General features: G+C 46.2%; 1 protein-coding gene across 1 annotated transcript in view; it reads left to right on the forward strand.

Annotated features, from left to right (window-relative positions):
- The first annotated feature begins 5,374 nt into the window (after positions 1–5,374).
- LOC143930364 (membrane-spanning 4-domains subfamily A member 4A-like) overlaps positions 5,375–25,091 on the forward strand; it is a 212,233-nt gene continuing 192,516 nt past the window's right edge. The window contains exon 1 of the mRNA XM_077454634.1: positions 5,375–5,472. The gene's annotated coding sequence lies outside the window, so the exon portion shown is untranslated. The remainder of the gene's footprint in view (positions 5,473–25,091) is intronic.

A 25,091-nucleotide genomic window follows, 5' to 3' on the forward strand; every position in this document is an offset into this window, starting at 1 on the left:
AGGATGACATGATCCGCAGCCACCTCCTCCCAGCCACGTACAAGTCCACGGGTTTCTTGGGACTGTAAATCATCCCTAAAAGACTGCTGATGCTGAGTGCCAGGCTCCACCTGCAGGCTGACACAATCCTCCTCCTCCTAAAGGGGGCCTTGAGAGGCAAGGAAGTCCTGCTCTTCCTGCCTCTGTTCTGCCTCAAGTGCCCTGTCCATGATTCCATGCAGCGTGAGGTATAGTGTCACTGATGCATGCATTGTCACTGCTCACCATCCTCATGGCCTCCTCAAATGGTGACAGGACAGTGCATGCACCCCTGATCATGGCCCATTGGCGTGGGGGGAAAAAACAAGCTCCCCTGACCCTGTCCTGGTGCCGTACTCGCAAAGGTAGTCATTGATGGCCCTCTGCAGCGTGTGCAGCCACTGCAGCATGGCCAACATTGCGTTCCACCTGGTGGGCATGTTGTAGGTTCAATTCCTTTTGGAGCTCAGCCAGCCGAGCACTGGCATTATATGACCAGTGGAAATGCACACAGACTTTCCTGGCCTGCCTCAGGACATCCTGTAAGCCCGGGTGCCTGCCCAAGAACCGCTGCACCACCAGGCTAAGGACATGAGCCAGACAGGGCACATGGGTCAGTTGCCTCTGTCGGAGGGTGGAGAGGAAGCTGGTGCCATTGTCGTTAACCACCATTCCTGGCTTAAGCTGGCATGGCATCAACCACCTCTCAGCCTGTCCCTGCAGAGCTGACAGAATATCTGTCCTGTCCACTAAGCACACCAGCGCAAGCATGGCATGGCATCTTTTTGCCTGCGTACTTGCGTAGCCCCTTGAATGCCTATGGTTTTGAGGACAAAGCACAGGAAGAGGTCATGGAGGAAGAAGAAGAAGAGGGGGTGGGGGAGAGAGTTGTGTCACAATCACCAGTTGTAGAATTTTGGCGGTGTGGTGGCGGAACAACCTCCAACACTACTGTACCTTGTCCTGCATCCTTCCCAGCTGCCAGAAGAGTGACCCAATGCGCCATGAAAGATAGGTAACGTCCCTGTCCATGCCTGCTGGACCATGAGTCAGCGGTAATATGCACCTTACCACTGACCGCCCTGTCCAGTGAGGCATGGACATTGCATTCCACATGCCGGTAGACAGCTGAAATCCCCTTTCCGTAGGAAAAAGTGGCGTTTGGGAACCTGCCACTGAGGAACCGCACATTGCACAAACTCACAGAAGGGGGCAGAGTCTATCAACCGAAAAGGCAGCAGTTGAAGTGCTAGCAATTTAGCTAAGCTAGCATTCAACTGCTGGGCATGTGGATGGCTGGGAGTGAAATTCTTTCGACGGTCCAGTAGCTGGGTACAATCAGACATCAGTGTACCGCTAGCAGATTGCCCGCAAGTACTTGGCTGTGACACACCTAATTCTACACCTTCATTCCTCTCAGTGCAGGTTTTAGAGATGACTGAAGGTCTAGTGGGGTTGGAGATCCCAGCTGATGAGGAGCAAGGAGAAGTCCGCTTTGTTCTTTGGTGTGGGTCTTTAAGGTACGCTAGCCAACAAACTGCATGTCAGGTCAACATATGTCTGGTCAAGCATGTGGTGCCAAAGTGGCTAATGTTTTGGCCACGTAAGATATGCTTGAGACATATGTTGCAAATAGCATCAGTGCGATCTGATGCACTCGTCTCAAAAAAGGCCCACACCAAAGAACTTTTGAAATAATGCGCAGAGGCAGCTCCCTGCACAGGCAGAGCTCTGCGATGTGATTCAGTCAGTGTGCTGCCCTTAAGCTGGCCCCTGGAGGGCATCCTGCCTCGTTTGAGATGTGCCTCCTCCTCCTCTCTCCTATCAGGCACCCACGCGGAATCAGTGACCTCATCATTCTCTCCCTCTTCATCACTGGAGCAAACCTGGCAGTATGCTGCAGGTGGTGGAACATGACTGCCAGATTGCTGTCCTTCTTGGGCATCCCCTCTCTCTGGGCTCATGCTACTGCCTTCCTCTAGCTGGATATCATCATCAGAGCCTTCAAAACGCTGGGTATCCTCATGGAGTATGTACTCAACACTGTGCTCAAGCAGTTCAAGGGACTCCTCAGGAGGACATGGTGGGTCTAGGGAAGGCGTAAATGATGCCATTGAGATGAGGGAAGAGACCGCATTGGCAGCTTTGCCAGTACCCTGAGCCTGGGTGAGAGAGGATGAGGAGGGCTTGGTCATCCACTCTACCAAGTCTTGCGGCTCAACACGCTTGCCCTCTTTTATTGTCTCGTGACTGTCTGCCTCTCCTTGTTGGCCTTCCAGACATACTAATGGCCTGCAGGGAGATGAGAACACCAGTAATTGGGGTAGCTTTAAGTGTACACTGTGCAGATGACACAATACACCAACTGTAATTACTGGAGCAGCCTGCGGTATAGGATCGGCAGAACACCAGCAATTGGGGTAGCTTTAAGTGCACACTGTGCAGATGACACAGTACACCGACTAATTACTGCATCTGTCTGCGGTATAGGATCAGCAGAACACCAGCAATTGGGGTAGCTTTAGGTGCACACCGTGCAGATGATACAATACACTGACTGTAATTACTGCAGCTGCCTGCCTGTGGTATAGGATCTGAAGAACACCAGCAATTGGGGTATTTTTAGGTGCACACTGTGCAGATGACACAATACACCAACTGTAATTACTGGAGCTGCCTGTGGTATAGGATCAGCAGAAAACCATCAATTGGGGTAGCTTTAGGTGCACACTGTGCAGATGACACAGTGCATCGGCTGTAATTACTGCAGCTGCCTGCCTGTGGTATAGGACCAGAACAACACCAGCAATTGGGGTAGCTTCAGGTGTACACTGTGAAGGTGGCACAATACACCGACTGTAACTGCTGCAGCTGCCTGTGGTATAGGACCAGAACAACACCAGCAATTGGGGTAGCTTCAGGTGTACACTGCAGGGGGCACAATACACTGACTGTAATTGCAATAGCTTCAAAGGAAATTAAGACACTGTTTCTCTGTCTATCTCTCTCTATGAGCCGCAACACACTATGCAAAGCTGTCGCACAGGTGGCCTTATATAGTGTGGGGCGGTACTAAACCTCCTGAGCCATAATTGCTCTCTTCGCTGATGGCGCTGTGATTGGCTAAGCATGCACTATGACCCGCATGCTTGGCCAATTATCACCCAGCAATGCACTACGGTGCCCCAGTGCATTATGAGCCATGAGCGCCACTCAAATTTGGTGTGAATAGCCCATAATGTTCTGGTTTTGCTGAACGGGCGAACAGCCAGTGTTCCAGTCGAACATGGGTTCATCCCTAATAAGAGGCAGGGAGGAACTCAGCTATGAGGAAAGATTAGAGGAACTGAATTTATTCACTCTTGAGAAGAAAATACGGGGGGGATATGATCAACATGTTCAAATATATAAGGGGTCCATAAAGTGAACTTGGTGTTGAGTTATTCACTTTACGGTCAACACTGAGGACAAGGGGGCACTCTTTACATCTAGAGGAAAAGAGGTTTCATCTCCAAATATGGAAATGTTTCTTCACAGTAAGAGCTGTGAAAATGTGGAATAGACTCCCTCCAAAGGGGGTTCTGGCTAGCTCAGTAGATTGCTTTAAGAAAGGCCTGGATACTTTCCTAAATGTACATAATATAACGGGGTAATAACATTTGTAGGTAAGGTTGATCCAGGGAAAATCCTATTGCCTCTTGGGGGATCAGGAAGGAATTTTTTCCCCTGCTGTTGCAAATTAGAGCATGCTCTGCTGTTTTTTGTTTTTTTTTGCCTTCCTCTAGATCATCTGTGGGTATAGAATTGGGTATATTGGATTGTACGATATTTTTTTATTTTATTTATGTATTTTTTTATGGTTAAACTGGATGGACTTGTGTCTTTTTTGAACCGAACTATGTAACTATTCGGCTGGAATTATAGTGAATTTTAATCTACTATTTATATAGTCCTTTGTAGAGTGCATCTGCAATATTCACTTTCGCTGGATTACCAATGGATTTCAGGACAGGAACTAACGGGGAGCTTTTCCAAAATGGAGATGGCCAGCAATAAAAACCTGACAGCATGCCAAGGTCCTGGTGCTGCATTTGAATAAAGTGAGATCCTCACCCTGATCCATCCAGACCAGACTGGATTTATGCCAGCCAAAAATACAGCGTATAACCTACGAAGACTCCATATAAATCTGCAAGCTGAGCATGAACAGATGGGCTCTAGAGTCGTGGTGTCTCTTGATGCCGCAAAGGCATTCGACCCAGCAAATAAATATTCTTAGTACAGGACAAGATTCTCTTAAACTTATGTCAGTATTTTATAACTCTCTTCTCTGCCCCATTGACACAACTCCAGTATATAAGCTGAAGGAACAATGGGCTGGTGATGTGGGGGAGTTGGAGGATGCTGAATGGGAGGACGCTCTAGTCACCAGTAAAAAGGTCTCCACTAAACTTTCAGACTGCCTCACATAACTATACATCATGCACAGATCATATTTGACCACCTCCGCCTAGCCAAGTACAAACTTGACCACAGCCCGCTGTGTCCCAGATGTGACAGTCCGTCCGGCACCTTCTTTCATCTCATGGTCATGCCCAGTAATACCAGACTATTGGTCTCATATAGTAAAGTTTATCCATGATGAGATGGGGTCCCCCTTGACCTTATGCCCCAAACAATGTCTGCTGGGTATATTCCCGGACCCAGATTCAGACAAATTCCACAAAATATTTTTGCAAGAATCATTATTCATAGCTAGATTACTGATAGCAAGAAAATGGCTAAGGGTCTCGCCACCGACAATCCAGGAATGGATATCTGCAATTAACAATGTTTTGCAAAAAGGAAATTTATGCCCACAGGGACTGCCCAGTGAAGTATGGGAAAATTTGGGACGCATGGTTAGGAAATGCAGCTATGTGCAATGAGATTTCCGACTAACCTCATGAATGTTGAATACCCAATATTAATGGCTAGACATTTCCCCTTTAAACACACACTCAGCGGCTGGCTCTCTTATGATCAAGTAACTACTCACCGTGTCTCAATAATGCAAACTGGTGTGTAATACAAACTTGAATGTATAACCCTTGTTGAACAGGTTGTCCAATTGGAAGATTGGCATCATAGGTACAAAGAGAAGGATTTGTGGCACAATGTTACTATTTTGTAAGTGTTTACTGTTCAAAATAAAAGACTACGTTGTCTGTAAAAAACAAAAAACAAAAAAAAAAAACTGACAGCATTTCTAGTTCTTCCAAACTCTTATCTGGAAATAAAAACAACACACCTTCCCTATAGTTTATTGACTGAGTTTTTGTATGTTTGTAAAGTAATTGTAATGTGAGAAAGCCATCATAAATCGGTGACAGAAATAGTTAGCAAACATCAGTCATATAAACAGAAATTTCACACCTGCACAGAATTCAGACATTCAGCGTGACAAGCTTCTAGGTGAGTAGATTGAAATCATTTATCTTATAGATAATAGCTATCAGCAATATGAAATATTCTTAGACAGCTCTTTCTGTAATATTAATGATTGACTGTCCATAATCATCTATCATAGACCAATTTTTTATTTGACAACCATTTCACAAATGATTGGCAATTATAGCATTAAAAGAACTAAAACACCCATAGACAACCAATTAACAGAAGAGATAGCAATTCAAATTACTTCTATTAAGTTGGAAAATATTTCTCTGTCCATGATCTTTTTCAGAAAAAATTGACCAGGTGAAATGTTTAAGGTTGCAGTAGGTCAAATGTCGATATGTAAAGTATCTCACAAAGGTACAGATGCAAAAATACACCTCTAAGCCCTTGTACACACGGTCGGAGATTGCGACAACCAAATCCGTTGGATTTTGCCTGACGGATTTTGTCAGAAACTGCTGCATACACACAGTCGGACAAAGTTGTCGGAAAATCTGACGTGATGACATTATTTTGTTACGACGGGACTACGTTCACGCTAGTAGCCAATAGCTTTGGTGTAGGAATTTGATCTGAGCATGCGTGGCACTTTGTCCGATCGGAATTCTCTACACATGATCCGATCGGAACATTTTGTCGGAAAATTTTACCAACAAGTTGGAAAACTTGGTCCGTCGGATACTCCGACGGAAACAGTCCGATGTAGACCACACACAGTCGGAATATCCGACAAAATGGTCCGATCGGACACATTCCGTCTGAATCTCCGACCGTGTCTACAAGGGCTTAGACTACCACTGCCTTGCTAAAGAAGCTGAGGGTAAAGGTGATGGAATGGGCAAGCATGTCTGTAGACTTAAACCCTATTAAACATCTGTGGGGCATCCTCAAACGGAAGGTGGAGGAGCGCAAGGTCTCTAACATCAACCAGCTCCATGTCTCATGTCATCATGGAGGAGTGGAAGAGGACACAAGTGGCAACCTTTGAAGCTCTGGTGAACTCCATGCCCAAGAGTGTTAAGGCAGTGCTGGAAAATAATGGTGGCCACACTAAATATTGACACTGGGCCCAATTTGGACATTTTCACCTAGGGGTGTACTCACTTTTGTTTAGATATTAATGGCTGTGTGTTGAGTTATTCTGAGGGGACAGCACATTTACACAGTTAAATAAGCTGTACACTCACTACTTTACATTGTAGCAAAGTGTAATTTCTTCAGTTTTGTCACATGAAAAGATATAATAAAATATTTACAAAAATGTGAGGGGTGTAATATATATATATATATATATATATATATATATATATATATATACACAGTGGGGATGGAAAGTATTCAGACCCCCTTAATTTTTTCACTCTTTGTTATATTGCAGCCATTTGCTAAAATCATTTAAGTTAATTTTTTTCCTCATTAATGTACACACAGCACCCCATATTGACAGAAAAACACTGAATTATTGAAATTTTTGCAGATTTAGTAAAAAAGAAAAACTGAAATATCACATGGTCCTAAGTATTCTGACCCTTTGCTGTGGCACTATGCATGTCAGAGCAAATGAGAATTATGAGGTCAAAGGAACTGCCTGAAGAGCTCAGAGACAGAATTGTGGCAAGGCACTGATCTGGCCAAGTTTACAAAAAATTCTGCTGCACTTAAGGTTCCTAAGAGCACAGTGGCCTCCATAATCCTTGACCAGAACCCTTCCTAGAGCTGGCCGTCTGGCCAAACTGAGCTATCGGGGGAGAATAGCCTTGGTGAGAGAGGTAAAGAAGAACCCAAAGATCACTGTGGCTGAGCTCCAGATATGCAGTCTGGAGACACGAGAAAGTTGTAGAAAGTCAATCATCACTGCAGCCCTCCACCAGTCGGGGCTTTATGGCAGAGTGGCCCAACGAAAACTTCTCCTCAGTGCAAGACAAACGAAAGCCTGCATGGAGTTTGCAAAAAAATACCTGAAGGACTCCAAGATGGTGAGAAATAAGATTCTCTGATGAGACCAAGATAGAACTTTTTGGCCTTAATTCTAAGTGGTATGTGTGGAGAAAACCAGGCATTGCTTATCACTAGGGATGAGCCAAACACCCCCCGGATCGGTTCGCACCAGAACTTTCAAATGGACCGAAAATTTGTGCAAACTTTAGAACCTCATTGAAGTAATAAAAAGTTCTAATTTTAAAGGCTAATAAGCAAGATTTTGTCCTAAAAAGGGTTTGGGGACCTGACTCCTGCCCCAGGTCAATGCCAAATTTCTTTTTAAAAACATCAGTTTTTTCAGGAGCACTGATTTTAATGAGGACTAAAGTGAAAAAAAAGTGAAATATTCCTTTAAATATCGTGCCTGGGGGGCGTCTATAGTATGCCTGTGAAATGGCATGTGTTTCCCGTGTTTAGAACAGCCCCTGCACAAAAAGACATTTAACTGAAAAAAAATCATTTAAAACTGCTTGCGGTTTTAATCTCATGTCTGGTTCGGGCAATAAGGATGAAAATCATTGAGAAAAAAATGGTATGGGTAGCCCCCCCTGCCCATTACCAGCACATTTGGGTCTTGTACGGATAAGGGGAACCACGTACCTAAATTAAAAAAAGGAAAGGCGTGGGTCCCCCAGGCCCTATATACTCAGAACAGCAGTATACAGGTGGTGCAAACAAGGCAGGGACTGTGTAGGTTTGTTGTGTTAAGTAGAATCTGTTTGTAATTTTGAACTGGTACATTTTTAAAGTGTAGCTCCAGTGAAAAAAAATATTTTTAAGTTTTTTGGATAACATAGGGAAGGGTTATCACCCCTGTATAATTCTTTTGGCCGTTCGTCTTTTTTCATCTCACTTCCTGTTGTCTCCTTCTGTTTGCAAGTAGGAGAGGTTTGTAAGTTGGATGTTTGAATGTAGGGGCCTGCCCTATATGCTCTGCAGAAATGGGGGCCTAAGGTGTTGGTGTTACCACAACACTGTAAGCCCTCAAAGTGACTCTTGGGGGGCGCTGGAGCACCCTGATGTGAACGATTATATCAAGAATTGTAATTACATGCCATTGTTGAACAGTGGTAGAAAAATTGGGCCTTTGGTGGTTGTGGTGGTGGTGCTGGTGCCACAACACTATATGTCCTCACAATTACTCTCGGTGGGCACAGGAACGGGCCCTGCTGGGAAATATTATATCAAGAAATGTAATAACATGCCCCTGTTAAACAGGGGATGAAAAATTGGGCCTTAGGCACTGCTTGCTGGTGCCCCGACACTGCAACCTCTCCCAGATACTCTAGTTGGAGTGCAGGAATGAGCCCTGCTGCAAAGTATTGCATCACAAATTTTAATTACATGCCCATTTTAAACAGGGGCTGAAAAATTGGACCTTAGGCACTGCTTTCTGGTGCCACGACACTGCAACCTCTCCCAGATACTCTAGTTGGGGTGCAGGAATGAGCCCTGCTACAAAGAATTGCATCAAAAATTGTAATTACATGCCCCTGTTAAACAGGGGATGAAAAATTGGGGTGGAGGCCTCACCTAGAACCAAAAATGTTCTTCCAAGCTATCAGCAGGATCATTGAGGAGGAAGAGGATAGTCAGTCAACATAACAGGACAGTCACTCAGCATCAGCATAGGCAGTCCTGAAGGGATGTGACATTTCAAAAAAAAAAATTCGGTTACATCAGCTTCAGGTGCTTGGTAGCTGGTGGTGATCCAAGACTGATTCATCTTTATGAAGGTCAGCCGATCAGCCGAGTCGGTGGACAGGCGCACCCTGTGATCGGTTACAAAGCCTCCAGCAGCACTGAAGGTGCGTTCTGAAAGAACGCTGGATGCAGCACAGGCCAGTAGCTCAATTGCATACTGTGCAAGCTCTGGCCAGTGATCCATCCTCAAGACCCAGTAAGCCAGAGGATTTTCTGTGGGAAAGGTGTCCAAGTATGACCTTGCCCCTAGGTATTCCTGCACCATGCAAATCAGATGCTGGTGATGTTTGCTGGAACCGATCATACCTTGGGGCTGCAGTCTAAAAAATTGTCTGAACGCATCGGTCAACAATTGTCCAGGACCAGGAGTTTGTAACCTCCCAGTCTCTGGGAACGCATTGCACAGACCTTTCTGCAAGGCCTTCCGGAGATGTCTCATCCTCTGCTCCCTCTGCGATGGCAAGATAAGGTCCACAACCTTACCCTTGTACCGTGGCCAGCCAGTAATGGTCACTCTCCTTGATCCGAAGAATACGAGGATCCTTTCACAGGTTTTGCAGGATCAGGGAGGTCATGAGGCGTAGGTTAGCTGAGGCATTTGGTCCGGAGTCCTCTGGGTCACTAAGGACAACATGATCCGCAGCCACCTCCTCTCAGCAACGTATAAGTCCGCGAGTTTCTTGGGACTGTAAATCATCCCTAAAAGACTGCTGCTGCTGAGTGCCAGGTGGAGCACCACTGGTTCCAAGGACAAAGCACTGGAAGAGGGCATGGAGGAAGAAGAAAAGGAGGGGGTGGAGGAGAGAGGTGTGTCACAACCAGTAGTAGCATTTTGGAGGTGTGGTGGCATAACAACCTCCAACACTACTGCACCTTGGTCTGCATCCTTCCCAGCTGCCAGAAGAGTGACCCAATGAGCCATGAAAGATAGGTAATGTCCCTGTCCATGCCTGCTGGACCATGAGTCACCAGTAATATGCACCTTACCGCTGACCGCCCTGTCCAGCAAGGCATGGACATTGCCTTCCACATGCCGGTAGAGAGCCGGTCTTTCAGCGGTCCAGCAGCTGGGGCAGGGAAATTTGCCTGTTATAATCGGACGTCGGTGTACTGCTAGCAGAGTGCCTGCAAGTACTTGGCTGTGACACACCTAATTCTACACCTTCATTCCTCTCAGTGCAGGTTTCAGAGAGGACTGAAGGTCTAGTGGGGTTGGAGATCCCAGCTGATGAGGAGCAAGGAGAGGTCCGCTTTGTTCTTTGGTGTGGGTCTTTAAGGTACGCTTGCCAATGAGCTGCATGGCAGGTCAACATATGTCTGGTCAAGCATGTGGTGCCCAAGCGGCTGATGTTTTTGCCATGCGAGATACGCTTGAAACATATGTTGCAAATAGCAGCGGTGCGATCTGATGCACTTGTCTCAAAAAAGGCCCACACCAAAGAACTTTTGGAATAACATGCAGAGGCAGCGCCCTGCACAGGCGGAGCTCTGCGGTGTGATTCAGTCGGTGTGCTGCCCCTAAGCTGGCCCCCGGAGGGCATCCTGCCTCGTTGGAGATGTGCCTCCTCCTCTCTCCTATCAAGCACCCACGTGGAGTCAGTGACCTCATCATCCCCTCCCTCTTCATCACTGGAGCAAACCCGGCAGTATGCTGCAGCTGATGGAACATGACTGCCAGATTGCTGTCCTTCTTGAGCATCTCCTCTCTCTGCGCTCGCGCTACTGCCTTCCTCTAGCTGGGTATCATCATCAGAGCCTTCAAAACACTGGGTATCCTCCTGGAGGATGTACCCAACATTGTGCTCAAACAGTTCGGGGGACTCCTCAGGATGACATGGTGGGTCTAGGGATGGAGTGACTGATGACATTGAGATGAGGGAAGAGGGTGCGTTGTCAGCTGCTTTGCTAGTACCCTGAGCCTGGGTGAGAAAGGATGAGGAGAATGAGGAGGGCTTGGTCATCCACTCTACCAAGTCTTGCGGCATGATGCGGCTCAACGCGTCCATCTGCCGAAAATAAGGACAAGCGTGTCCCATGGCCACGTGCTGATGATGATGCACCGCGTCCACGACCAGCACTGTTGTCTAAAAACACAGAGCCTGCTTGCCCTCTTTTATTGGCTCGTGACTGTCTGCCTCTCCTTGTTGGCCTTCCAGACATAGTAATGGCCTGCAGGGAGATGGGAAAACCAGCAATTGGGTAGTGTATACTGTGCAGGAGGCACACAACACTCACTGTAAACGCTGCAGATGCCTGTATTACAGAACACCAGTAATAAAGGGTAGCTTCAGGTGTATATTGTGCTGGAGGCACACAACACCCACTGTAAATGCTGCAAATGCCTGTATTAGAGAACACCAGCAATAAAGGGTAGCTACAGGTGTATACTGTTCTGGAGGCACACAACACCTACTTTAACTCCTGGAGATGCCTGTATTAGAGAACACCAGCAATAAAGGGTAGATACAGGTGTATACTGTGCTGGAGGCACAAAACACCCACTTTAACTCCAGCAGATGCCTGAGAAAAGAACACACTGTCCCTGCCTATCCTTCTCTCCCTGCATCCCGGAACACACTACACAAGGCCGCTGCGCTGGCGGCCTTATATAGTGTGGCCCCTGAGCTATAATTGGCCACAGGCATTGACTCGAACACCAAGCTCATCCCTACTCATCGCCTGTCCAATACAGTCTCAACAGTGAAGCATGTTGGTGGCAGCATCATGCTGTGGGGGTGTTTTTCAGCTGCAGGGACAGGAGGACAATCAAGGGAAATATAAATGCGGCCAAGCACAGGGATATCCTGGACAAAAACCTTCTCCAGAGTGCTCAGGGCCGAAGGTTCACCTTCCAACAAGACAATGACCCTAAGCACACAGCTAAAATAACAAAGGAAAGGCTTCACAACAACTCCGTGACTGTTCTTGAATGGCCCAGCCGGAGCCCTGACTTAAACCCAATTGAGCATCTCTGGAGAGACCTAAAAATGTCTGTCCACCAACGTTTACCATCCAACCTGGCAGAACTGGAGAGGATCTGCAACTAGGAATGGCAGAGGATCCCCAAATCCAGTTGTGAAAAACTTGTTGCATCTTTCCCAAAAAGACTCATGGCTGTATTAGATCAAAAGGGTGCTTCTACTAAATACTGAGCAAAGGGTCTCAATACTTATGACCATGTGATATTTCAGTTTTTCTTTAATAAATCTGCAAAAAATGTCAGCAATTCTGTGTCTTTCTGTCAATATGGGGTGCTGTGTGTACATTAATGAGGAAAAAAAATGAATTTATATATACATATATATATATATATATATATACACACACACACACATATATATATATATATATATATACATATATACACAGTGTCTTGCAAAAGTATTCACCCCCTTGGCATTTTTCATGTTTGTTGCCTCACAGCCTGGAATTAACCACTACAATACAGGGCACTTTCGCTACCACTTCCTTCCCAGACCATTTTTCAGCTTTCATCGCTCTCTCACTTTCAATGACAATTGTGCGGTCATGCTACGCTGTACCCAAATCTTTTTGTTCGCACAAATAGAGCATTATTTTGGTGATATTTATTCAAGACTTTATTCAAGGGCGGCACAGTGGTGTAGTGGTTAGCACTCTCACTTAGCAGTAAAAAGGGTCGCTGGTTAGAATCCCAACCACTGCACTACCTGCCTGGAGTTTGCATGTTCTCCCTGTGCCTGCATGGGTTTCCTCCGGGTAATCCGGTTTCCTCCCACACTCCAAAGACATGCAGGTAGGTTAATTGGCTTCTGTCCAAAATTGGCCTTAGTATATGAATGGGGACCTTAGATTGTGGGCTCCTTGAGGGTAGGAACCAATGTGAGTGTGCAATGTACAGGGATAGGGGTAGACACTCACTCAGGTTGAACTGGATGGACTGGTGTCTTTATTCAACCTAACTAACTATGAAACTATGAAACTCCGTTTTTTATTTTTTGCGATATAAGCAAAAAAATTGCAGAAATTTGGAAAAAGAACAGTATTTTCTTCTTTCTATTTTAAAAGAAATCCAATAAAAATCGAATGTTGTCATGAATTTAAGCCAAAATTTATTCTGCTACATGTTTTTGGTAAAAAAAAAAAAATAGTGTTAAGTGTATAATAATTGGTTTCTGTGATCATGGACATATGTACGCAAATGATCATGTACAGATGTGTGCAGGTCATCACGGACATATGTGTGCAGATAATCATTGGGGCATGTGATTATAGTGGAACATATATGGGGGACAGGTGTTTTTATTATTTGGAAACATGTGTGTTTTGGGGACATGTGTGTTTTACATGTGTGTTTATACTAGACAGGTGATCAGTGAGTAAAAAATCTGTAAAAAACAGCTCATACTCACTGATCACCAGCTGGCTGCAGCAATCGGCTCTCCTCTCCTTAGTGACAACTTCCATGTGAGGAGAGGAGAGCTGATTGACTTGCAACCGGTTGTCTGTTTACATCACATGATAGCTGTGATTGGACACGGCCATCATGTGATCAGGAGGGCCAATCCCAGAGCCCCCCCCCGCCGATCGGAGATGCGCCGTGTCCAGGTGACACAAGCGCAACGGGATCGAGCCGCTGCACGGGCACGTGCGCGCGATCCCCCTCCTTCTGAAGGACGTTCATGAAGTCCACTCAAAAGGAGAGGGCACCCACCTGGCCATATATGTACATTGGCCGGGTTGGAAGTAGTCAACATGGATTGTTTGAGGATTTGCATCATTTAATATACAGAACATGGCCACAACTTTGAAGATGTTTTTTTTTTTATTGCGAAGCAAACAACAAATAGAACAAAATAACAGAAAAAGTCAATGTCCATAACTATTCACCCCCTAAAGAGCTACCTTTTGTGGCTATCACAGCTCCAAGTCACTTTGGATAATTCTTTATGAGCTTGCCACATCTCACCACTAGGGATGAACTTCGTGTTCGAGTCGAACATACGTTCGACTCGAACATTGGCTGTTCGTCCGTTCGGCGAAGTCCGAACATTTTGGTCCGTTCGCGCCAAATTCGTGTGGCGCTCATGGCCCACAATGCACTGCGATGGCACAGTGCATTGCTGGCTCATGATTGGCCAAGCATGCACTGTGACCCTGCATGCTTGGCCAATCGCAGCGCCAGCAGCGAGGAGAGCCATGATTGGCCACAGCCAGCGCCGTGGCCTTGTGTAGTGTGTTGGCGTCTGAAGCAGTGGGTGTTCTGTGTACCTTCAACACAGTACACACCGATCGTTTTCGGCCGATTTTCGATCTTGCTGTTGTGTAGTGGTTATTGTCTGCATGCCCTGACCGCAGTATACACCGCTATATTCACCTCACCTATATAGCTAGTGATCTATCTTTTATAATAGAGCTGGCAGTCAGTAGTGTTAGGAGATAGTGCGTGCTGTCTGCGTGCTCTGTACCCAGTACATACCGCTATATCCACCTACATAGCTGTTCTCTCTTTGAGCCCACTTGCCATCTGCAGGAGTTATTGGAAGTTGTGTGTGCTTCCAGCACAGCACAGCACACATCTGTATATACCCCTTTATCTCTGGTGTTCTATAATAAAGGCATCTGCAGGAGTTAGTGGGTGTTGTGTGCCTCTAGCACAATATACACTACCCAACTGCTTTTTTACCCAACTCCCTTCAGGCCATTACCATGTCTGGAAGGGCAGCAAGGAGAGGCAGACAGGCGCGAGCCGATAAAAGAGGGCAAGCAGGCTCTGTGTCTAGAGACAACAGTGCTGGTCGTGGACGCGGTGCATTGTCATCAGCACGTGGCCATGGGACACGCTTGTCCTTCTTTTCGGCAGCTGGACATGTTGAGCCGCAACATGCCAACGACTTGGTAGAGTGGATGACCAAGCCCTCTTCATCCTCCTCATCCTCTCTCACCCAGGCTCAGGGTACTAGCAAAGCAGCTGCCAACGCATCGTCTTCCCTCCTCTCAATGTCATCATCAGTGACTCCTTCCCTAGACCCACCACGTTCTCCTGAGGAGTCTCCTGAACTCTTTGAGCACAGTGTTGGGTACATGCTCCAGGAGGATGCCCAGTGTTTTGTGGGCTCTGATGATGACACTCAGCTAGAGGAAGGCAGTAGCGTGAGCGCAGAGAGAGGGGATGCTCAAGAAGGACAGCAATCTAGCAGTCATGTTCCACAAGCTGCAGCATACTGCCAGGTTTGCTACAGCGATGAAGAGGGAGGGGATGATGAGGGCACTGACTCCACGTGGGTGCCTGGAAGGAGAGAGGAGGAGGAGGAGGCACATGTCCAACGAGGCAGAATGCCCTCCGGGGGCCAGCTTAGGGGCAGCACACCGGCTGAATCACACCGCAGAGCTCCGCCTGTGCAGAGCACTGCCTCTGCGCGTTATTCTAAAAGTTCTTTGGTGTGGGCCTTTTTTGAGACGAGTGCATCAGATCGCACCGCTGCTATTTGCAACATATGTCTCAAGCGTATCTCACGTGGCCAAAACATCAGCCGCTTGGGCACCACATGCTTGACCAGACATATGTTGACCTGCCATGCAGCTCGTTGGCAAGCGTACCTCAAAGACCCACACCAAAGAACAAAGCGGACCTCTCCTTGCTCCTCATCAGCTGGCATCTCCAACCCCACTAGACCTTCAGTCCTCTCTGAAATCTGCTCTGAGAGGAATGAAGGTGTAGAATTAGGTGTGTCACAGCCAAGTGCTTCCGAGAAATCTGCTAGCGGTACACCCACGTCCGATTATAGCAGGCAAATGTCCCTGCCCCAGCTGCTGGACCGGCAAAAGAAGTTCACTCCCAGCCATCCACATGCCCAGCGGTTGAATGCTAGCTTGGCTAAATTGCTAGCACTTCAACTGCTGCCTTTTCAGTTGGTAGACTCGGCCCCCTTCCGTGAGTTTGTACAATGTGCGGTTCCTCAGTGGCAGGTCCCCAAACGCCACTTTTTCTCATGGAAGGCGATTCCGGCTCTCTACCGGTATGTGGAAGGCAATGTCCTTGCCTCGCTGGACAGGGCGGTCAGCGGTAAGGTGCATATTACCGCTGACTCATGGTCCAGCAGGCATGGACAGGGATGTTACCTGTCTTTCACGGTCCATTGGGTCACTCTTCTGGCAGCTGGGAAGGATGCAGGACAAGGTGCAGTAGTGTTGGAGGTTGTTCCGCCACCACGCCTCCAAAATGCTACTATTGGTTGTGACACACCTCTCTCCTCCACCCCCTCCTCTTCTTCTTCCTCCATGGCCTCTTCCAGTGCTCTGTCCTCAGAACCAGCGGTGCTCCGTAGGCGTTCCAGGGGCTACGCAAGTACGCAGGCAAAACGATGCCATGACGTGCTTGCGCTGGTTTGTTTGGGGGACAGGAGCCACACTGGGGCGGATGTTTTGTTAGCTCTGCAGGGGCAGGCCGAGAGGTGGTTGACGCCACGCCAGCTTAAGCCAGGAATGGTGGTTTGCAACAATGGCACCAACCTCCTCTCCGCCCTCCGACAGGGACAACTGACCCATGTGCCCTGTGTAGCTAACGTCCTTAACCTGGTGGTGCAGCGGTTCTTGGGCAGGTACCCCAGCTTACAGGATGTCCTGAAGCAGGCCAGGAAAGTCTGTGTGCATTTCCGCCGATCATTTAATGCCTGTGCTCGGCTGGCTGAGCTCCAAAAGGATTTGAACCTGCCCAAGAACCGCCTTATATGTGACATGCCCACCAGATGGAACTCAACATTGGCCATGCTGCAGCGGCTGCACACGCAGCAGAGGGCCATCAATGAGTACCTGTGCGACTACGGCACCAGGACAGGGTCAGGGGAGCTCGGTTTTTTCTCACCATGCCAGTGGGGCATGATCAGGGATGCATGCACTGTCCTGTCACCGTTTGAGGAGGCCACAAGGATGGTGAGCAGTGACAGTGCATGCATCAGTGACACTGTACCTCTTGTCCACCTCTTGGAGCATACGCTGCGTGGAATAATGGACAGGGCACTTGAGGCAGAACAGAGGCAGGAAGAGGAGGACTTCCTTGCCTCTCAAGGCCCCCTTTATCCAGACAGTGTTCCTGCTGTGCCACCCATCACACAGGAAGAGGATGAGGAGGAGGAAGAGGAGGAGGAGGATGATTGTGTCAGCATGGAGGTGGAGGCTGGCACTCAGCAGCAGCATCAGCAGCAGCAGCAGTCTTGTAGGGATGATTTACAGTCCCAAGAAACACGTGGACTTGTACGTGGCTGGGAGGAGGTAGCTGCGGATCATGTTGTCCTTAGTGACCCAGAGGACTCCGGACCGAATGCCTCAGCTAACCTACGCTGCATGGCCTCCCTGATCCTGCAAAGCCTGCGGAAGGATCCTCGTATTCTTCGGATCAAGGAGAGGGACCATTACTGGCTGGCCACTCTCCTTGATCCACGGTACAAGGGTAAGCTTGCCGACCTTATCTTGCCATCGCAGAGGGAGCAGAGGATGAGACATCTCCGGGAGGCCTTGCAGAAAGGTCTGTGCAACGCGTTCCCAGAGACTAGGAGGTTACAAACTCCTGGTCCTGGACAACGTGTTGCTGAGGCATCGGTCAGAAGGAGCGGTGGAGAAGATGGCCGTCTGACTGATGCTTTCAGACAATTTTTTAGTCCGCAGCCCCAAGGTATGATCGGTTCCAGCACCCATCGCCAGCGTCTGATTTACATGGTGCAGGAATACCTAGGGGCAAGGTCAGACTTGGACACCTTTCCCACGGAAAATCCTCTGGCTTACTGGGTCTTGAGGATGGATCACTGGCCAGAGCTTGCACAGTATGCAATTGAGCTACTGGCCTGTCCTGCATCCAGCGTTCTTTCGGAACGCACCTTCAGTGCTGCTGGTGGCTTTGTTACCGATCACAGGGTGCGCCTGTCCACCGAATCAGTTGATCGACTGACCTTCATCAAGATGAATCAGTCTTGGATCACCCACAGCTACCAAGCACCTGAAGCTGATGTAACAGAATAATTTTTTTTTAAATATCACATCCCTTCAAGACTGCCTATGCTGATGCTGAGTGACTGTCCTGTTAAGTTGATTGTCTATCCTCTTCCTCCTCCGCTGATATGTTGGAAGAACATTTCTGGTTCTGGTTGATGCCATCAGCCCAATTTTTCTGCCCCTGTTTAAAAGGGGCGTTTAAGTACAATTTTTGATGCAATGCTTTGCAGCAGGGCTAATTCCTGCAATCAAACAAGAGTATATGGGAGAGGTTGCAGTGTGGTGGCACCAGCACCAGTGCCTAAGGCCCAATTTTTCTGCCCCTGTTTAACAGGGGCGTTTAATTACAATTTTTGATGCAATGCTTTGCAGCAGGGCTAATTCCTGCAATAAAACTAGAGTATATGGCAGAGGTTGCAGTGTGGTGGCACCAGCACCAGTGCCTAAGGCCCAATTTTTCTGCCCCTGTTTAACAGAGGCGTTTAAGTACAATTTTTGATGCAATGCTTTGCAGCAGGGCTAATTCCTGCAATAAAACTAGAGTATATGGAAGAGGTTGCAGTGTGGTGGCACCAGCAGCAGTGCCTAAGGCCAAATTTTTCTGCCCCTGTTTAACAGGGACATGTAATTACAATTCTTGATATAATATTTCACAGGAGGGCCCCTTCCTGTGCCCACCCAGAGTAACGGTGAGGACTTATAGTGTTGTGGCACCAGCACCACAACCACCAAAGGTCAATTTTTCTACCACTGTTCAACAATGGCATGTAATTACAATTCTTGATATAATCGTTCACAGCAGGGCGCTCCAGCGCCTACCGAGTCACTTTCAGGGCTTACAATGTTGTGGCAAAACCAACACCTTGTTCCGCCATTTCTGCAGAGCATATAGGGCAGGCCCCTACTTTCAAACATCCAATTTACAAACATCTCCTACTTGCAAATGGAAGGAGACAACAGCAAGTGAGATGAAAAAAGATGGATGACAAAACAAATTATACAGGGGTGATAACCCTTCCCTATGTTTTCCAAAAAGCTTAAAAATAGTTTTTTTGACTGGAGCTACACTTTAAAAATGTACCAGTTGAAAATTACAAACAGATTCAACTTAACACAACAAACCTACACAGTCCCTATCTTGTTTGCACCGCCTGTATACTGCTGTTCTGAGTATATAGGGCCTGGGGGCCACATGCATTTCCTTTTTTTAATATGGGTACAGGGTTCTCCTTAACCACTTCAGGACCGCCGTATTGCCATTGTACGTCAGCACAATGGCACAGGCAGGCAGAATCACGTACATCTACGTGATTGCCTTCCAGCGGGTGGGGGGTCCCATCGGACCCCCTCCCGCTGGATACGGCGGTCCGATTCGGTCCAGGAGCGCTCCGTGATGAGGGGATGGCCGTTCGTTTTCGGCCACCCCCTCTGGATCGCTCCTGGCCAATGAGAAGCTTCCTCCCCTGTGTATTGTTTACACAGGAAGGAGGAAGTGATGTCATTCTCCTCGGGGCGGTCTTTTTGACCGGACTACGAGGAGAAGAGTAAAAGTAAGTCTGCACGAACACTACACTGACATGTAGGTACACACAGGCACACAAACCCCCCCCGATCCCCCCCCCGATCGCCCCCCGATCCCCCCCCCTCCCCCCCTCCCCCCCCAGTCACAGTGTCACTGATTGCATTGATCATTTCTTTACTGATCAATGCATTCAGTGTCAGTTGTGACAGTAAAAACTGTCAGGACAGTTAGTGTTAGGTCCAGGGTAGCCCCCTATCACCCCCCAATAAAGATTTAACCCCCTGATTGCCCCTAGAGTTAACCCTTTCACCCCCTTTTGCCAGTGTCACTAAGCGATCATTTTTCTGATCGCTGCATGTGTCGCTAGTGTCGCTAGGTAGCTAGTTATTTTTTTAGGTTCACCGCCAGGTTTTTTTATCGCTAGGTACCCCGATATACTACCCAATAATGTTTTTAACCCCCTGATTGCCGCTAGTTAACCCTTTCACCCCCTTTTGCCAGTGTCACTAAGCGATCGTTTTTCTGATCGCTGCATTAGTGTCGCTACAGTCGCTAGGTAGCTAGTTATTTTTTTAGGTTCACCGCCAGGTTTTAATAGCGCTAGGTACCCCGATATACTACCCAATAATGTTTTTAACCCCCTGATTGCCGCTAGTTAACCCTTTCACCCCCTTTTGCCAGTGTCACTAAGCGATCATTTTTCTGATCGCTGCATGTGTCGCTAGGTAGCTAGTTATTTTTTTAGGTTCACCGCCAGGTTTTTATATCGCTAGGTACCCCGATATACTACCCAATAATGTTTTTAACCCCCTGATTGCCGCTAGTTAACCCTTTCACCCCCTTTTGCCAGTGTCACTAAGCGATCGTTTTTCTGATCGCTGCATTAGTGTCGCTACAGTCGCTAGGTAGCTAGTTATTTTTTTAGGTTCACCGCCAGGTTTTTATAGCGCTAGGTACCCCGATATACTACCCAATAATGGTTTTAACCCCCTGATTTCCGCTAGTTAACCCTTTCACCCCCTTTTGCCAGTGTCACTAAGCGATAATTTTTCTGAACGCTGCATCAGTGTCGCTAGTGTCGCTAGGTAGCTAGTTAACTAGGCTCCCAAAAAGTCCCCCACATGTGGTATCCCCGTACTCGGGAGAAGCAGCAGAATTTATTTTGGGGTGTAATTTGACTTCTGCCCATAGCATGTGTGAGCAATATATCATTTAGTGACAACTTTGTGCAAAAAAAAAAAAGTTTGTAATATTCCCGCAACTTTTGGCAAAATATAAAATATTCCATGGACTCAACATGCCTCTCAGTAAATAGCTTGGGGTGTCTACTTTCCAAAATGGGGTCATTTTGGGGGGTTTTGTGCTATTTTGGCATTTTATGGCCTTCGAAACTGTGATAGGTAGTGAGGAGTTAAATCAAAAATTTGCACCCTTAGAAATCCTGAAGGTGGTGATTGGTTTTCGGGGTGCCGTGCGCGACTAGACTCCCAAAAAGTCCCACACATGTGGTATCCCCGTACTCGGGAGAAGCAGCAGAATGTATTTTGGGGTGTCATTTCACATATAACCATGGCATGTGTGAGCAATATATCATTTAGTGACAACTTTTTGTAAAAAAAAATTTTTATTTTTTTTTTTGTCATTATTCAATCCCTTAGGACAAAAAAAATAAATATTCAATGGGCTCAACATACCCATCAGCAATTTCCTTGGGGTGTCTACTTTCCAAAATGGGGTCATTTGGGGGGGATTTGTACTGCCCTGCCATTTTAGCACCTCAAGAAATGAGATCGGCAGTCATAAATTAAAAGCTGTGTAAATTTCAGAAAATGTACTCTAGTTTGTAGACGCTATAACTTTTGCGCAAACCAAAAAATATACGCTTATTGACATTTTTTTTACTAAAGACATGTGGCTGAATAAATTTTGCCCTCAATGTATGACTAAAATTTAGTTTATTCGATTTTTCTTATAACAAAAAGAAGAAAATATCTTTTTTTTTCAAAATTTTCGCTCTTTTTTCATTTATATCGCAAAAAAAAAAAATCGCAGAGGCAATCAAATACCATCAAAAGAAAGCTCTATTTGTGGGAAGAAAAGGACGCAAATTTCGTTTGGGTGCAATATTGCATGACCGCGCAATTACCAGTTAAAGCAGCGCAGTGCGAAATTGCAAAAAGACCTCTGGTCCTTAAGGTGTTTATTGGTCCGGAACTGAAGTGGTTAATATGCGTACAAGACCCAAATAGGCTGGCAATGGGCAGGGAGGGCTACCCATGCCATTTTTCTCAATGATTTTCAACCATATTGCAGGAACCAGATATAACATTAAAACCGCAAGCAGTTTTAAATGGTGTTATTTCCGTTTAATGTCATTTTGTGCAGGGACTGTTCTAAACACGTGAAACACGTGGCACTTCACAGGCATACTACAGACACCCCCCAGGCACCATATTTAAAGGAATATTTCACTTTTTTTTTCACTTTAATCGTCATTAAAATCAGTGCTCCCGCCAAAACGGCCATTTTTAAAAACATTTTAGGCATTGACCCATGTCCCCTGGGGCAGGAGCTAGGTCTCCAAACCCTTTTTAGGACAGTATCTTGCATATTAGCCGTTAAAATTAGCACTTTTCATTTCGAACGTTCGAGTCCCATAGACTTCAATGGGGTTCTAAAGTTCGTTCGAATTTGGGGTCCGTTCGAAAGTTCTGGTGCGAACCGAACCGGGGGGTGTTCGGCTCATCCCTACTCACCACTGCGATTTTCTCATTCTGCTTTGCAAAACTGCTCCAGCGCCTTCAAGTTGGATGGTTTGCGATTGTGAACAGCAATCTTTAAGTCTGACCACAGATTTTCTATCAGATTGAGGTCTGGGCTTTTGACTAGGCCATTCCCACACATTAGCTGTGTGTTTGGAGTCATTGTCCTGCTGGAAGGTGATCCTCTGTCCTAGCCTTAAATTACACACAGAGTGGTACAGGCTCAAGAATAGGGATGAGCCAAACACCCCCCGGTTCGGTTAGCACCAGAACTTTCGAACAGACCCCAAATTCGTACGAACTTTAGAACCCCATTGAAGTCTATGGGACTCGAACTTTCGAAATGAAAAGTGCTAATTTTAACGGTTAATATGCAAGATACTGTCCTAAAAAGGGTTTGGGGACCTGGCTCCTGCCCCAGGGGACATGGGTCAATGCCTAAAATGTTTTTAAAAATGGCCGTTTTGGCGGGAGCACTGATTTTAATGACGATTAAAGTGAAAAAAATGTGAAATATTCCTTTAAATATCGTGCCTGGGGGGTGTCTGTAGTATGCCTGTGAAGTGCCACGTGTTTCCCGTGTTTAGAACAGTCCCTGCACAAAATGACATTAAACGGAAATAACATCATTTAAAACTGCTTCCGGTTTTAATGTTATATCTGGTTCCTGCAATATGGTTGAAAATCATTGAGAAAATGGCATGGGTAGCCCTCCCTGCCCATTTCCAGTCCCTTTGGGTCTTGTACACATATTAAGGGGATCCCCGTACCCATATTAAAAAAAGGAAATGTGTGTGGCCCCCAGGCCCTATATACTCAGAACAGCAGTATACAGGCGGTGCAAACAAGACAGGGACTGTGTAGGTTTGTTGTGTTAAGTTGAATCTGTTTGTAATTTTCAACTGGTACATTTTTAAAGTGTAGCTCCAGTCAAAAAAACTATTTTTAAGCTTTTTGGAAAACATAGGGAAGGGTTATCACCCCTGTATAATTTGTTTTGTCGTACATCTTTTTTCATCTCCCTTGCTGTTGTCTCCTTCCGTTTGCAAGTAGGAGATGTTTGTAAATTGGATGTTTGAAAGTAGGGGCCTGCCCTATATGCTCTGCAGAAATGGCGGAACAAGGTGTTGGTTTTGCCACAACATTGTAAGCCCTGAAAGTGACTCTTGGTGGGCGCCGGAGCGCCCTGCTGTGTATGATTATATCAAGAATGGTAATTACATGCCATTGTTGAACAGTGATAGAAAAATTGACCTTTGGTGGTTGTGGTGCTGGTGCCACAACACCATAAGTCCTCACAGTTACTCTGAGTGGGCACAGGAACGGGCCCTCCTGTGAAATATTATATCAAGAATTGTAATTACATGTCCCTGTTAAACAGGGGCAGAAAAATTGTGCCTTAGGCACTGGTGCTGGTGCCACGACACTGCAACCTCTCCCATATAAAGAAGGGGGGTGTGTGCGCTTGCTTATTAAACCCCAAAATAAGAGAAAAAAAGACAATCTTATAAAAACAATCTTATAAAATGACCAAGTGTAAATAAATGTGAGAATATGTGGACCATCAAAAGTGATCAATAAAAAAGTGGGTCAACTCAAACAGTTAAAAATTGCGGGTATGTGCAAGGACTAATTAAGATTACTACGTACATAAAGAGTGCATAAAACATGTGCATATAATACTCAAAACAAATCAGTGAATCACAGCAGTAAAAAAAATAAAAAAAAAATAAAATGCAATATGATGCAAATCATATATGTGAAGCACAATCGTGTCAGTGCATCAGACTAAAGTGTCCCAAATAGCATACAATATAAACATGCCACTAAAAAATAAAAAATCGCAGCACAAAAATGCATCAATCGGATTAAAGTGCAATGTGCCAAACGTGAAACGATCCTCTGGTGGTGATCCGTGCCAGTGGTTGTGCTATCACTAGAAGTGACGTTTACATCCGGGCTAGTTGCTCGGCGGTCTGCTGTGCTTTATATGTCCATCCCCTTGTGAGTAGCTATTTTTTATCTTTAATAAAATTGTCTTTGAAAATACTACACTATGGCGGTATCTCTCGGTTTATCCTTTTGAGCCCGGTGACCATACACAAGGAAACTGGATATATTTGTGTCATCTCCAAGACTCCATTGTACAGCCATCACCTGGATCATCCTCTGTTTCCTGATTGCCCTGTGTGTCTGTTTCGCTGCCTAATCCCGCAGCAGGGAGGTAATTACCTAGTGATAGCACAACCACTGGCACGGATCACCACCAGAGGATCGTTTCACGTTTGGCACATTGCACTTTAATCCGATTGATGCATTTTTGTGCTGCGATTTTTTATTTTTTAGTGGCATGTTTATATTGTATGCTATTTGGGACACTTTAGTCTGATGCACTGACACGATTGTGCTTCACATATATGATTTGCATCATATTGCATTTTATTTTATTTTTATTTTTTTTACTGCTGTGATTCACTGATTTGCTTTGAGTATTATATGCACATGTTTTATGCACTCTTTATGTACGTAGTAATCTTAATTAGTCCTTGCACATACCCGCAATTTTTAACTGTTTGAGTTGACCCACTTTTTTATTGATCACTTTTGATGGTCCACATATTCTCACATTTATTTACACTTGGTCATTTTATAAGATTGTTTTTATAAGATTGTCTTTTTTTCTCTTATTTTGGGGTTTA

Source organism: Lithobates pipiens, unplaced genomic scaffold, assembly GCF_037356315.1.
Source record: "Lithobates pipiens isolate NorthernLeopardFrog02 unplaced genomic scaffold, aLitPip1_a1.2 Scaffold_25, whole genome shotgun sequence".
NCBI lineage: Eukaryota > Metazoa > Chordata > Amphibia > Anura > Ranidae > Lithobates > Lithobates pipiens.